Raw genomic sequence first — 14,532 nt, forward strand, 5'->3', positions numbered from 1 at the left:
TTGGGCATGACGTAGACTAGTACCCCGGATGCGATGTTTTCGTTCAGTTGCATGCTACCAGCGGAATGTTGTGATTGTATCATGCTGAAGTTTACTTGAGTAGAAAGGATTATTTCACAACACCTGTGTGGTTATTCACAGTCACGATATAACAGTGTGTATCATATGATTGCTTGAAAACATTGAGTACAGTGATCAATCAGTGGGAGCAGATTGGTGTGGTGGTCCCACCTCAGGCAGTTAAGGGTGTCTTCACCAATGGTGGTTTTGACAACATTGACCACAACCCATCATCAACAACAGCAAAATCAGCCCTCCACGTGACATGCATTAGCATTCAGTAACATCCTAGTTCCAGCTAATATGGGGAAGAACCTGTACAATCCTTGCCAGCTTTCTACACAACAATGGATCTGGATGTTTCACTCCAAACTGATGTTCCTGCCCTTAATACAAACAGTCATCCTCAGCCAGCCTCTTGTCCTCTCAGCAACATACTTGAAGAAGGCTCCCAGTGGTTGGAGAGAGTCAGACACCTTGTGGGGAAAGACAACCTTGAGGGTGAAGAATGGATCTCATGGGCTGCATATTATGCAAGCATTGCAGAGCGTTGTTCAGCCCCCCCCCATCCAGATCATACATACTGCCACTGTTCATAGAGTCTCCTACCTGTCCCATATGGCTTGGCTTGGCATGCAATGAATGTCCTCCTTCAAGCAATCAACTACCTAAATCCAGGTCAGACACCAGTCATGGTAGCTGATCAACCCCTATTCACACTTGCCAAAAAACTTCAGTGGAAGTTCCCCCAGACAGAGCTTGGTGAGGACTCATTCCTAGTTACATTGGGGGCAATGCATATAAAGAAGATGCTCTGGAGTGTGTCTGGAGACTGGCTGGATGGATGGCAGTGGATGGACTACAGCTCTTACCAATAGTGGTATTTCAACTAGTGGCAAAGCTCAGTCTTTCATTGGTGTTCACCACATCTGCAGAACCCGGTACATGCAACAGGTGTCTGTAGCTGCTCTGTATGTACTCATGATGAAGGCTTATGAGCGATATTTGGAAAAGGCAATAACTGTAAATGATGAGTGGAGCCCCCTCTTCCTTGTGTCCTTTGATGAATGGCTTAAATTTCAATTATTTCAAGGGACTTGCCAGAACTGGTTATTTGCAAGTGCAAGACTCAAATTACCATGACAACCTCATTGTCATGGTAGTAAGAAAACTATTGGGGATTGGTTTTGCCTTGAAACTTAATTAATTGGATTCCTTGACCCTAAAAATGTACTCTTTGACACAATTTTACCATTATAGCTTTAACAGAAGTAAATATGGGTTCTGCTGTATTACTTCAAATGGTGGCGGCCATTTTTAAAAACACATATATTTCAGAAATGAAGAGTGATCTTATTTGTCTCTTTGGATCATTTCTTTCTTAGTGCCCTAAGGTACTTCCATACCAAAGGGAAAAGTAAATCAAAGTTTTAGAGAAGGGGGGGTAAGTTACCCTGTTAAAACATATTTTTCAAATGAAATGTACATATTTTACCCCCCGCTGTCATGGCAATTAGTGAAGACTTGGGTTTGTTGCATTGAAACCTATTTAATTGAATTCCTCAACCCCAAAAATGTACAATTTGACACCAATATTATTACTATAGCTCTAACAGAAGCAAAGATATGGGGTCTGGTATAATAGTGGTTAATTGTCATCAGCCTTTTTTATAAAACGTCTATATAAAGAAAATGAAGGGTGATCTAACTTGTCTCTTTGGATATTTTTTTTCCTATGGACCTAAGGTACTTCCATGACAAAGGGGAAAGTAAATACAAGTTTTAGAGGGGGGGGGGGGTAAGTTACCCTGTTAAAACTTTTTTTTTTAAATGAAATTTGCATATTTTACCCCCCACTGTCATGGTAATTAATGAAGTATTTGTTTTTTTGCCTTGAAACCTATTTAATTGGATTCCTCAACCCCAAAAATGTACACTTTGACACCAATATCATTATTATAGTTCTAACAGAAGCAAAGATATGGGGTCTGGTGTAATAGTGGTTAATTGTCGGCGGCCATTTTCTTTAAACGTCTATATAAAAAAAAATGAAGGGTGATCTAACTCGTCTCTTTGGATAATTATTTTCCTATGGCCCTAAGGTACTTCCATACCAAAGGGGACCTTTGCATCATGACTTGAAGTTAAATGTGTCTTAACACCTCCACTAATAATGTTGTCTCTACATCCTCTCAACAGAGGCCTGTGTTCTAAACTGAGCTCTGACATTTTTAATGTAGGGGAGATTTTGTACATGACTACTGTTGGTTTGTTTCACTGTGTGTCTCTGGCACAATAATACACAGCTGTGTCCTCAGGTATAATACACAGCTGTGTCCTCAGGCTGCAGATTCTGTCCTTTCAAAGTTACTGTGGGGCTATCTACAGCCAGGCTGAATTTATTCTTCAGAGAATCCTTGAGTGCTGTTTGTCCAGTATATATGCTTCCAATCCACTCCAGTCCTTTCCCTGCAGGTTGTCTGATCCAACCTGTCCAATAGCCACTAACAGAATAGGAGACTCTACAGGTGATGGTCAGTGGTTGACCTGGCTGGACTGTCAGAGATGCTGGCTGAGTCAGTGTCTCACCACTCACACCTGAGAGGAATTAAAAACAAATCAGTGTAAATCAATTGCAACACTTTATTGCAAATTGTCAATTTATCCTACAGACAGACTCACATATTCCGGCTGTCAGCAGCAGCAACAACAGAGCTACAGAGGACATGGTGTTGAAGCTGAACCGTGGGAGATGATCTTCTTCTGGTTCAACTGAGAGCAACATATGAACTATTTATAGCAGAGTGACAAGGAAGAAGACTTTGCATAGAAGAAGCACTGGCTTCATAAAGAAGGCTGGATTGTACTGTTGAAAACAGTGGATAACTGCAACATATTTGGTTTTTAAGACATTCAATCTTTTCACCCATTTAACATTTATTAATTGTGGCCTTTAATTATTTTTGGACTTTAATATCCAAATGGCTGATCATTGCTCTCTTGTATCTTGTATAACTGCAGAAACAACATTTTAACACAAACATTTTTTACAAATACATGAAACCAAATACAGTTACAGTGTGTACTAGAGGTTTGAGAGGAGAAAATGAACCAAGAGAACGTATTTGACTTCAAGACAGGTTACAGAATAAAGTTTAAGAAAATGTTCATCTTCTATTTAATCATTTTGGTTGTCATTCTTTTCTATGAATTACAGCCTCCATCTGCCATAAACAACAGAGCCATAGAATGTGAACTGATAGAACAGGTGAACTAAATTACAATACCATATCTGTGCGGAGAAAAAAATAATCTATCTTATTAAGCTCTGAGCAGAGCTGCAAATCCTCCTAGGTCTCCTAAATAGTGATTTGAAATAGACTCAAGATTCAAGATTCTTTATTGTATATACACAAGTATTATAATAGAGATAAATTATTATGTTTCGGCTCCTTGATATTGCCCCAATAAGAAAATTGTAATGAATTGCAATAAAGTTATAATAACCTAACAATCGAAATAGCTTTAAAATGGTAACAATGCAATACAATAACAATTGCCAATGTATGGCATCTGGTTTTAGGTGCTGTGTGTACAAGAAAGGTGCTTTTTCTGCTCCTCTCTATTCTTTGTTTGTTTAGTTATCCAATAAAACTAGAGTATGCCCTTAATGGTTTTGTAGATAATAAAGACATCAACAAACTTGACTCCATCCAAATACTTACACACATGATGGCCTATTACCTTTATTACCAGTCAGTTTAGAATGTGACATTTCTACAGCATAATTCCTTCATTTTAACATTCTTAATCATTTTCTAATTTTAAACACACAGAAGGTTAAAATCTGTATTTACAAACAATAACCAATCCCTATGACTGCACACAAATCTCTCTTAAAAATATATACAGTTACAGCATGGACGGTTGGCGTAGCACCTAGGCTGTTAATGCCTAATGCTAATGCCTGACAGTGTGTCGCAAGATTGACTCCTGTTCTCGACGACCTTTGCTGCATGTCACTCCCCTTCTCTCTCTCCCCATTTTCCTGTTAATCTACTGTAATCTATCAATAAAGGCAGAAAAAGCAAAAAGAATATCTTTAAAAATAATAATATATATATATTTTTTAATTGATAGTTTGTGTCTCAGTATTGTGTCTATGACATTTATGATGTATATTTCTGAAATTATGAATTTGTTCAACATCTTTAGTTTGTGCACAGCTCTGCAGCCTCTTGTGTCACTGTGACTCTCTAGCACAGTAATAAACAGCAGAGTCTTCAGTTTTCAGACTGTTCATCTGGAGATACACCTGCTGTCTGTTATTGTCTCTGGAGATGATGAACCGACCCTGGAGTGACTGGGAGTAGTATATGGTGCCACCGCTTGGCCCAGATATGTAGGCCATCCACTCCAGTCCCTTCCCTGGTGCTTGTCTGATCCCGCTAAATTCAGAGCTGGTTGAGATCCCAGAATGAGTAGTATATGTGCAAGTCAATTTGTGTGATTCTCCAGGCTGTTTAACCACTGGTTCAGACTCTGTTATTGTCTGTCCGTAAACACCTGAGGACACAAATAACATTACTGAGTATAAATTACATGAGGTTGAACAGAAAGTCACTCTGCAGAATCAACCTCATACTGTAGCTCAATATCCTAACCTGTCAGACCACATATGAAGAGCAGAAACAGACCAGTTGATGTCATGTTGAAGTCTAGTTTTCAGTCAGAATATTCAGACAGTGTGACTCCACTCTGCAGTCTGATTGTATAAGTAGAGTTGAAGCAGATTAGTAGTTTGCATTGACTCCTCCTTTATAAAAAAAAGAAGAAGAGGGTTATAGGCCGGGCTGATCATTACAGTATTTGAATGAGAACAGGACAGGACAATGGTTTGATTGAATGTAAATTAACACAGAAACTGTTTGTAATAAAACCATTTACTTTGTGATATATAATATGATATAAACTCTTGCCATGTTAATGTCTTAATATGTACTCCCAGTACTTTGTTAAAATAGAAGTTATAATGTTGAGTGTGAAGTGTTGTTGTTTGTAGGTTCATCTGTACGAACGGGTGGGTGGGGGAGCATACACTGTATATTTACCTGTCTGAGAACCCTTCTCTGAATAATAAAATTAAAAGGAAAAAAAACATCTGTCATGAGAGCAAACATTTCATAATTCGTCCACAGAAATACAAGTTCACCGCTCACAGGTCAGGATCAAGTGGCCAGCAGCAGCACCAGGACTACAGAGAACATGGTTTGTGTTGAAGTAGATCTTCTCCACTTTCTACTGAGACAAACACTGGTTTAAGTAGGTTTAACTTATTTACATAATGGTCTGGTCTTATGATTCGAGGAGTGAGGAGTGAGGGGGGTCTATTAATGTGTTGTGTTTGAGAAGGTGTGTACTCTAATTGAAGTAATATAATCCACTAACTTGTCACATCGAATCCACTGTGGTGGATCCGGCTTTGTCGAGTGTCTACTGTAGCCTATAGGAACACAACTGGGCCTGGCCCATGTTCAGGGCAGCGAAGCCGGGCGGGGAGGGTGATATTTGTCACCGCACATACTCCTGCGGTCTGGGGCGTATCTCCTCCCGGTGGGGGCTCCTCTCTTGCAGGTGAGTCAGTAGGATACAGTAGCGGTGTGTGTGTGTGTGTGTGTGTGTGTGTGTGTGTGTGTGTGTGTGTGTCAGTACCATTTTTGTTTAGTCTTTAAGTATCTTAGTAATTAACAGTATATGATATGATTTTGTACAGCTGCTCAATAAACCTCAGTCACTGTGACTGTCTAGCACAGTAATAAACAGCAGAGTCTTCAGTCTTCAGACTGTTCATCTGGAGATACACCTGCTGTCTGCTATTGTCTCTGGAGATGATGAACCGACCCTGAACTGACTGGGAGTAGTAACCGATAGTATGGGCAATCCACTCCAGTCCTTTACCGGGAGCCTGTCTGATCCAAGCCATGTTATAGCTACTGAATGTAAATCCAGAGGCTGTACAGGTCAGTTTGTGAGATTCTACAGGCTTTTTAAATACTGGTTCAGATTCAGTCAAAGTCTGACCCTTAACACCTGTAGATTTAAGCAATTTAATGATTTAAGTAATTAAGAAGTTTAATACATGTAGTATAACAGTGACATACTGTATGAGATTAACCAACAACAACTCACTGATATTGAATATAAACACCATCATCAGTAGTAAACTGCTGCCAGTCTTCAGTTCCATGGTTCTAATGTCAGTCAGTTTCAATGAAAAGAACTGAAAGTCAGCTTATGAAGAGTTAGGGGAGAGAGACACTTTGCATAGACTGCCCTCTAAAGGTTTAAATAGACAATGACATTATTTCTGCTCATGAAGTGTGTTTCTCAGTGTTTCTCCCCTCAGCAACTATGTTTTAAACAACCCTTAAAGCCCTGTCATGGGATTAATCTAGTTTTTATTTATTGTATTAATATGACTCATTTAGTTCAAGTTATGTAATTGGAATTAGTGATATAGGGTTTTTGTACAGCTGTTCAACAACCCCCAGTCACTGTGTCCCTCTAGCACAATAATACACAGCAGAGTCTTCAGTCTGCAGACTGTTCATCTGGAGTAGTAGATAGGACTACTATATGTACCGATGTAGGCAATCCACTCCAGTCCTTTACCAGGAGCCTGTCTGATCCAGTTCATTGCATAGCTACTGAATGTGAATCCAGAGGCTGTACAGGTCACTTTTTGAGATTCTCCAGGCTTTTTAAGAGCTGGTTCAGACTCAGTCAAGATCTGACTTTCAACGCCCAGAGAAACAAAAACAAACAAACAACTAGTGTGCCAGACATTTTTTTATAAATAGTATCTATATTCTAAAAAAATTTAATAGGTTATTCTTATTCATTACATGTTCAATTTTAAAACAGATAATTTAGACATTTAAACACATTCTGATGGAGTGGTACAGAGTTTTGCATTTATAAAGTAAACAAATATCGCTTCCTTCAGGCTTAAGCAGATCACCATGAATGTGTTGAAAAGAAGGAAAGAAGGTGCTGAAAATGTAAAACAACAAAGGAAATCTCGCACAGTGTGGCTCCAGTTGCAAAATACATTTTATTGCACCTGAGTGCTGCTGTGACGTTTCAGGCTTTCGCCCTTCAGCAGTCTTTGGAAATTGGCAATTTTGACGTTTCACAGGAACAGATAATAATCCTTGTTTCTTGGTATTTGTTTTAGTAAATCAATTTGATGACTGAATGATCATGTCTGATTCGAAATAAATATTTTTTCAAGCTGAGACACTTACAGTAGCCTATGTATGGATGGCCCTTGATGAAATGAAAGTATAGGCTTGACAACTTACACAAATTAGAATAAATAAATAAATGTAAAAAAAATAAAAAAATAACAAGAACTATTGTGCATGTCATATGAGTGCCTCCTCTGGTGGTTTCAGGTATTAACTGCAAAGAGATGGAGTGGTTGTTCAGGTCTACTGATGGTTCGTATTACTGTGGGTCTCTGGCACAATAATACACAGCTGTGTCTTCAAGCTGCACATTCTGTCCATTCAGAGTCACTGTGTTACTGGAAGAGTCTAACGAGATACTAAACTTGTTTTTGAGGGAATCCTTGTAGTATGAACTACCCGTAGATTTAACTCGAATCCACTCCAGTCCTTTCCCTGCAGGTTGTCTGATCCATGCTGTCCAATAGCCAAGAGAATATGAAACTCTACAGGTGATGGTCAGTGGTTGACCTGGTTGGACAGTCAGGGATAATGGCTGAGTCAATGTCTCACTGTTCACACCTGTGGAAAAGAGAAACCTTCAGTTGATGGGAGCTGCTCTTCTCAGAGGGACAGACTGACACTCTGCATCTCTCAACCACAAATAAATTACATTTATATGAGGGCTGTCAGGATGAGGAAAGCAAATATGTGTTTTACATAATGACACAAATTGCTATTATTAATATTATTCATGGCCTTGTGGCCTGAGTGTCATATTATTGTCTCCGCCAGGCCGAAAGGCATGGCGAGAGAGTATGTTTTACCCCCTGTCCGTCCGTCCGTCCGTCCGTCCGTGTGTGTGTGTGTGTGTGTGTGTGTGTGTGTCCGTCCGTCCGTGTGTCCGTCTGTGAACAGCTAATCTCCGGCACCGTTGGCTTGCTCGCAGCGAAACTGTGCACACACACTCCCTGGATGCCAATTCAGAACCTCTGCCCCAAATGTTTCACGTGGGCCTGTTATAGCGCCACCAGGAGGCCGATTTGTGCAAAACCCATTTTTTAATACTACTCCTACAGATTTTATCCAAACGTCATGCAAATCGGTACACAGTATCTCTATAGTCATGTGATCAACACGGATCTGTCCGATTTCCCATATTCCATCCCGATTGGCTAAGGTTGGCTTCCAAAGTTTGCAGGATTGGTCCGTTTTGAACAATGCCTCAAACTATGCACGCAGCTTACGATTTCGTTAAACTTCACACACACATTCCCACTAGGCTGAGGAAGAAATGGCACACTTTTCACATTGGCCTGTTATAGCGCCACCATCAGGTCTAATTTAGCAAAACACATTTTTGGCACAAAATGCCTCAAATCACGAATGCAGTGTCCGATTGCCGTGAAAGGCCTAAGAATAAAAGGCACCCTTTTCACATTGGCCTTTATAGCGCCACCAGGAGGCCACAATAACCTACCTGACCTGGCGGAGACCTGTGCTCCGAGGAGCACTTTTTCTAGTTTTAAAACTGTACTGTTCATCACAATAGTACAGGAGCAGATTTATCCTTTCTCTTACAGCCAGTGTCACTATAGAAATAACTCCTAGAGTCTCCTAAAGTGATGTGAAGTATTTAGTTAATCTGTTTTATGTTGGGTTTTGTCTATAAAAAAAAGTAGTAGTACAAACCTTTATACAAGACAGCACAAATGCTTGAAGGAAATATGTTCTAATCTAAAAGAACCCATTTCCATGAACATATTTCCTTCATGGGGAGTGCAATGGCGTGATTGTGGCTTTAGCAACATTGATGATATCATACTGTATATACAGTATTTAGAAAAGTGAAAAGAGGAAGTTCTTCAACATCTAGTTTTTGTACAGCTCTGCAGCCTCCTGTGTCACTGTGACTGTCTAGCACAGTAATAAACAGCAGAGTCTTCAGTCTTCAGACTGTTCATCTGGAGATACACCTGCTCTCTGCTATTGTCTCTAGAGATGATGAACCGACCCTGGACTGACTGGGAGTAGTAGGTGGTACCGCCAGCAGAGTTGATATAGGCAATCCACTCCAGTCCTTTACCAGGAGCCTGTCTGATCCAAGCCATGCCATAACTACTGAATGTTAATCCAGAGGTTGTACAGGTCAGTTTGTGGGATTCTCCAGGATGTTTAACTGCTGGTTCAGATTCAGTCAAAGTCTGACTCTCAACACCTGTAGAAACACCAACACATCAATGAGTTTTTTACTGTTTGTTTCTTTCTTTCAATTTAGAAATTATTATTGTGTTGCATAACAGTATTAGTAACAGAATCACCAACAACTCACTGATACTGAATATAAACACCATCATCAGTAGTAAACTGCAGCGTGTCTTCAGTTCCATGGTTCTAATGTCAGTCAGTTTAAGGGCCGTTTCACACTCAGGTCCCGGGTGCGCGCTCCAGACCGCTTGGCTAGTGTGAATGTAGCGAATCGACCCGCGAAACGGATAACCGTTCCGTTCCCGAAACCACCTCCGGAGGCAGTTTCGGATCCGGATCATGCGTTTTCGGGTACGGTAGCTGCAATGTGAAAGCAAGCGTACCATTAGACGGAAGTGGCCCGAATAGGTGACGGTATATAAACTCGACAAAAACAGCCAACAAAAACACTGCTCTTCTAGCCGGTGCTACTGAATGAATGAAAACGCCCCAGAATGCATTGCGCACTTAAAGGGATACTCCACTTTCAAATAAAATAAACATTAAAAATATATATTTTTAAAAAATGAAAGAAGTTATGGCAAAATCACGGCCCCCTCACACATTAGAGTGTGTTAAGGTGGGCTGGTGCATATTACTCTTAAGGTGGAACATAACAATTGAAATAATAATCAACTTATATTATGGGAGCCTTTCTAACAATTTTACTCATTCAATTCTGAACCGATTCTTAAAATTAAAAATTCTCTATTAGCTGTGAAGGGCCTTCTTTCATGTCTATCAGTCATGAAACATTGGCGGGTCTCCATCGCGCATTTCAGGTGCGCGAGCAGCGCATATAGTATATCTTGTGGGTATCTTGTGGAGTTTCAGCTACTATGCATCCCAGAAATATAGCTTATAAGGCTTTGTAATTTGAAATTTGTAAGTAAATATGGTAACTCATTTAGATGTAGGCCTACGTAGGTTTATAGTTTCCCAAGGACTATAGCCGTTTCACTCATGATGCAATTTCTCTTTCATAACAGATACATACATGTGCCAGATAATCCCCACACCAAGAGAGTCAAAAAAGAAAAGACGTTGGATTGATGTACTTTATTTAGACATGAGACATGAGAAACAGTACATGGAAGTACAATTCACAATACAAGGTTTCAGTCATTCAGTCGGACTTCACTGTATAGGCTATAGTTGCCTTTTCATAAATGATATATTTTTGTACTTAAGCTGTCGTGAAAGTTTATAATATTTAGAGAAATTTAAAGTTTCAAATACAAAAGTATTAGTAGTTGTGAAGGTTAGCAAATTGGACATTTAGACTGAATGTTTCCTGTATCCTCATCTTGCGCTAATGCACACAAGTGTTTCACCAGGTTTTATTTGTGTTGTTTCTCATAAGCGTACATCCGTTGTCCGTCAACAACACAGAAGTCTGTGGCTTGACTTCTGTGCGCTCACTGTGTTGAGCGCTCAGTGCGTTCTCCCCGCTTGGGGGCGAGGCTCCCCAAAGACCGTGCACTTACATAGATCGCCTCCCCTCCCCAGCATAGCTCTCCAGCCTATATTTCTGCGCGACGACCACAAACATTGTCGCATAATTGATGACGTCTGTGTCCACAGAAGAAACACTATGTGCATGCCGCCACCTATAGGATCGGGGGTATACATGCAAGTGTTCTCTGATGCGATTGGATCTTGGGCAGTGTGAATGCTGGCCAGCCAAGCGTACTGGGGAACGCTTCGATTCAAACGGATCCAGTGAGAAACCGCCCTAACATCAATGAGAAGGCCAGAGCTGAGAGTCTGCTTATGAATAGATAGAGGAGAGAGACACTTTGCATAGACTGCCCTCTAAAGGTTTAAATAGACTATGCATTATTTTTGCTCATGATTCAAATGTAAAGTTTTATTTTAACTTTTTATTTTATTTTAGGTTTATAGCTTACTGTTTATTTAAAGAGTAATAAATGCTTATATCAAAAAGTGTTTATGCTCAGATTTTATCATGGTCACTTTATAAATGGCTCAGTTTTTCTCCCCTCAACAAGTATGTTTTAAACAACCCTTAATGCCCTGTCATGGGAGGAATCCAGGTTTTATTTATTGTATAATATTGTATTATGATTCATGTAGTTCATATAATGTTATTGAAATGAGTGGTATAGGGTTTTTGTACAGCTGTTCAATAACCCTCAGTCACTGTGTCCCTCTTGCACAATAATAAACAGCAGAGTCTTCAGTCTTCAGACTGTTCATCTGGAGATACTGCTTACTGCTGGAGTCATGTCTAGAGATGATGAATCTACCCTGGACTGACTGGGAGTAGTAGATATGAGAACTGCCTGTGTGTATGAAGGCAATCCACTCCAGTCCTTTACCAGGAGCCTGTCTGATCCAGTTCATTGGGTAGCTACTCAATGTGAATCCAGAAGCTGTACAGGTTAGTTTGTGAGATTCTCCAGGCTTTTTAAGAGCTGGTTCAGACTCAACAACCAGAGAAACAAAAACACCAACCAACAACAGCAACATATTTCTATGAGCCATATTTACAGATACAACATCTTGAAGATAGAGAGGCTTTTATGAACAAGACACAAACTGCAAGTATTTGCCTACTGTAGGCTCCTCCTGTCAATAGCATTGTGACTGTAACATTTTTTACTTCAGTTACATTATGCGATGGCTGCGAGGCATCTGATATGCCTATATACTGTACCTTCTAATATTTTTAAAAAGATAATTTCAGGAACAATTTTTGTTATCACATTATGGCTTTTTCGTACATAATATATAGCTGCAAGCAGCAATACAGGGGCCAAGGAATTCAGAGAGAAAACAGAAAAAAAAAAGAAAGAAAACTCGAAAATGTGCTCCGCCAGGCGAGGTGGTAAAAGAAAGTACTGTTCCTGATTAATCCTGTCTTACCTGTTTATATTACATATTGTGATGTCACGTGAAGCTTGACCAATGTTAGCTGTGAGCGGACGGACACACGGACGGACAGAGGGTAAAAAATACTCTCCACCATGCCTTCGGCCTGGCGGAGACAAAAATAGAAGTAATATGCTCAATAAGCCATAGAAACAGAAGACTGAACTTGAGAGAAAGAAGACCAGGCAATTAACAAATGAGCATTTTAAATAACTGACCCTAACCTACAGGCATGTAAACAGCCCCAGACGAAAAAGGTGACAAAGGAGCCCACACATATGAGTTTCTTCTTTTTTTTAACTCATTCAGTGCCAATGACATGTAACAGGTCAAAACCGTGGTTTCAGTGTTTAACCTACATTACAGTCATTTAGCAGACGCTTTTATCCAAAGCGACTTACAATAAGTGCATTCAACATAGGTAGGGAACGAAAACTACTAATCACCAGAAGTCTTAAGTGCATTTTCTGCAAAAACAAGCAACCAAGAGTATACCTAGCGCTAAGGTAAAAGTGCAATATATCAGCTACCAATTTCCTTAAACAGATGAGACAAAATAGCAAAATAAAATGAGCAGGAGCTAAAACAAATAAGTGTATCGACTAAACAAGATCCAATAAAACAATACGACAATAAAACAAGCGTTCGAACTAATTAACAACAAGTAGGCCAGGCAGAGAGGAATGGTAGTGTTTCCTTAAGAGGTGGGTTTTCAGCCTGCGGCGAAAGATGGGCAGTGACTCTGCTGTCCTGACATCAGTGGGAAGTTCATTCCACCACTGTGGGGCCAGAACAGAAAAAAATCGTGACCGTGTGGATCGGCCAGAAGGACCCTTGAGTGACGAGGCAATCAGTCGCCCCGAGGTGGCAGACCAAAGTGGTCGGGCAGGGGTGTAGGCATCAACCATAGCCCGGAGGTAAGAAGGAGCTGTTCCTTTCACTGCCCTATAGGCTAGCACCAGGGTTTTAAACTGGATGCGAGCCGCTACGGGGAGCCAGTGTAGAGAATGGAGAAGGATAGTTGTGTGGGAGAACTTGGGGCGGTTGAACACCAGACGAGCCGCAGCTTTCTGAACAAGCTCCAGAGGTCTGATGGCAGATGCCGGAGCACCAGCAAGGAGGGAGTTGCAGTAGTCCAGGCGGGAGATGACAAGAGCCTGGATGAGCACCTGGGCTGCCTTCTCCGTGAGGAAGGGGCGAATCCTCCTGATGTTGTAGAGGAGGAATCTGCAGGACCGTGTCACTGATGCGATGTTTGCCGAGAACGACAGTTGATCGTCCAGGGTCACACCCAGATTCTTCGGAGTCCGAGTTGACGTCACCACAGCATTATCAATGGTGATGGCCATGTCTTGGTGCGGACAGCCCTTCCCCGGGAGGAACATCAGCTCGGTATTGTCCAGGTTGAGCTTCAGGTGGTGTGTCGACATCCACTCCGAGATGTCAGCCAGACAAGCAGCAATGCGTGTCTCCACTTGTGTGTCAGAGGGGGGGCATGAGAGGATCAGCTGGGTGTCATCGGCATAGCAGTGGTAGGAAAAGCCATGGGAGTGGATGACAGCACCAAGAGATGTAGTGTGGAGAGAGAAAAGAAGAGGACCCAGAACCGAGCCTTGGGGAACCCCAGTAGTGAGTCTGTGTGGTTCTGACACAGACCCTCTCAGCATCACCTGGTAGGAGCAACCTGTCAGGTAGGATGCAAACAGGGAGAGTGCAGAGCCTGAGACACCCATCCCCTCAAGGGTGGAGAGGAGGATCTGATGGTTCACCGTGTCGAACGCTGCAGACAGGTCCAGGAGTATCAGGACGGAGGAGAGAGAGTTCGCTCTAGCGGCATGGAGCGACTCCGTCACTGCCAGGAGGGCAGTCTCGGTCGAGTGACCCACTTTGAACCCAGACTGGTGGGAGTCCAGGAGGTTGTTCTGGTGGAGGTACGAGGACAGTTGTTTGAAGACAGCACGTTCGAGAGTTTTAGATAGGAAAGATAGAAGGGAAACCGGTCTGTAGTTCTTGATCTCAGAGGGGTCAAGTGTCGGTTTCTTCAGGAGGGGGGTGACTCTGGCAGTCTTGAAAGCAGAGGGAAAGTAGCCAGACGCCAGAG

The sequence above is a fragment of the Gymnoscopelus braueri genome (assembly GCF_963280865.1).
Source record: "Gymnoscopelus braueri genome assembly, chromosome: 13".
Taxonomy (NCBI): Eukaryota; Metazoa; Chordata; class Actinopteri; order Myctophiformes; family Myctophidae; genus Gymnoscopelus; species Gymnoscopelus braueri.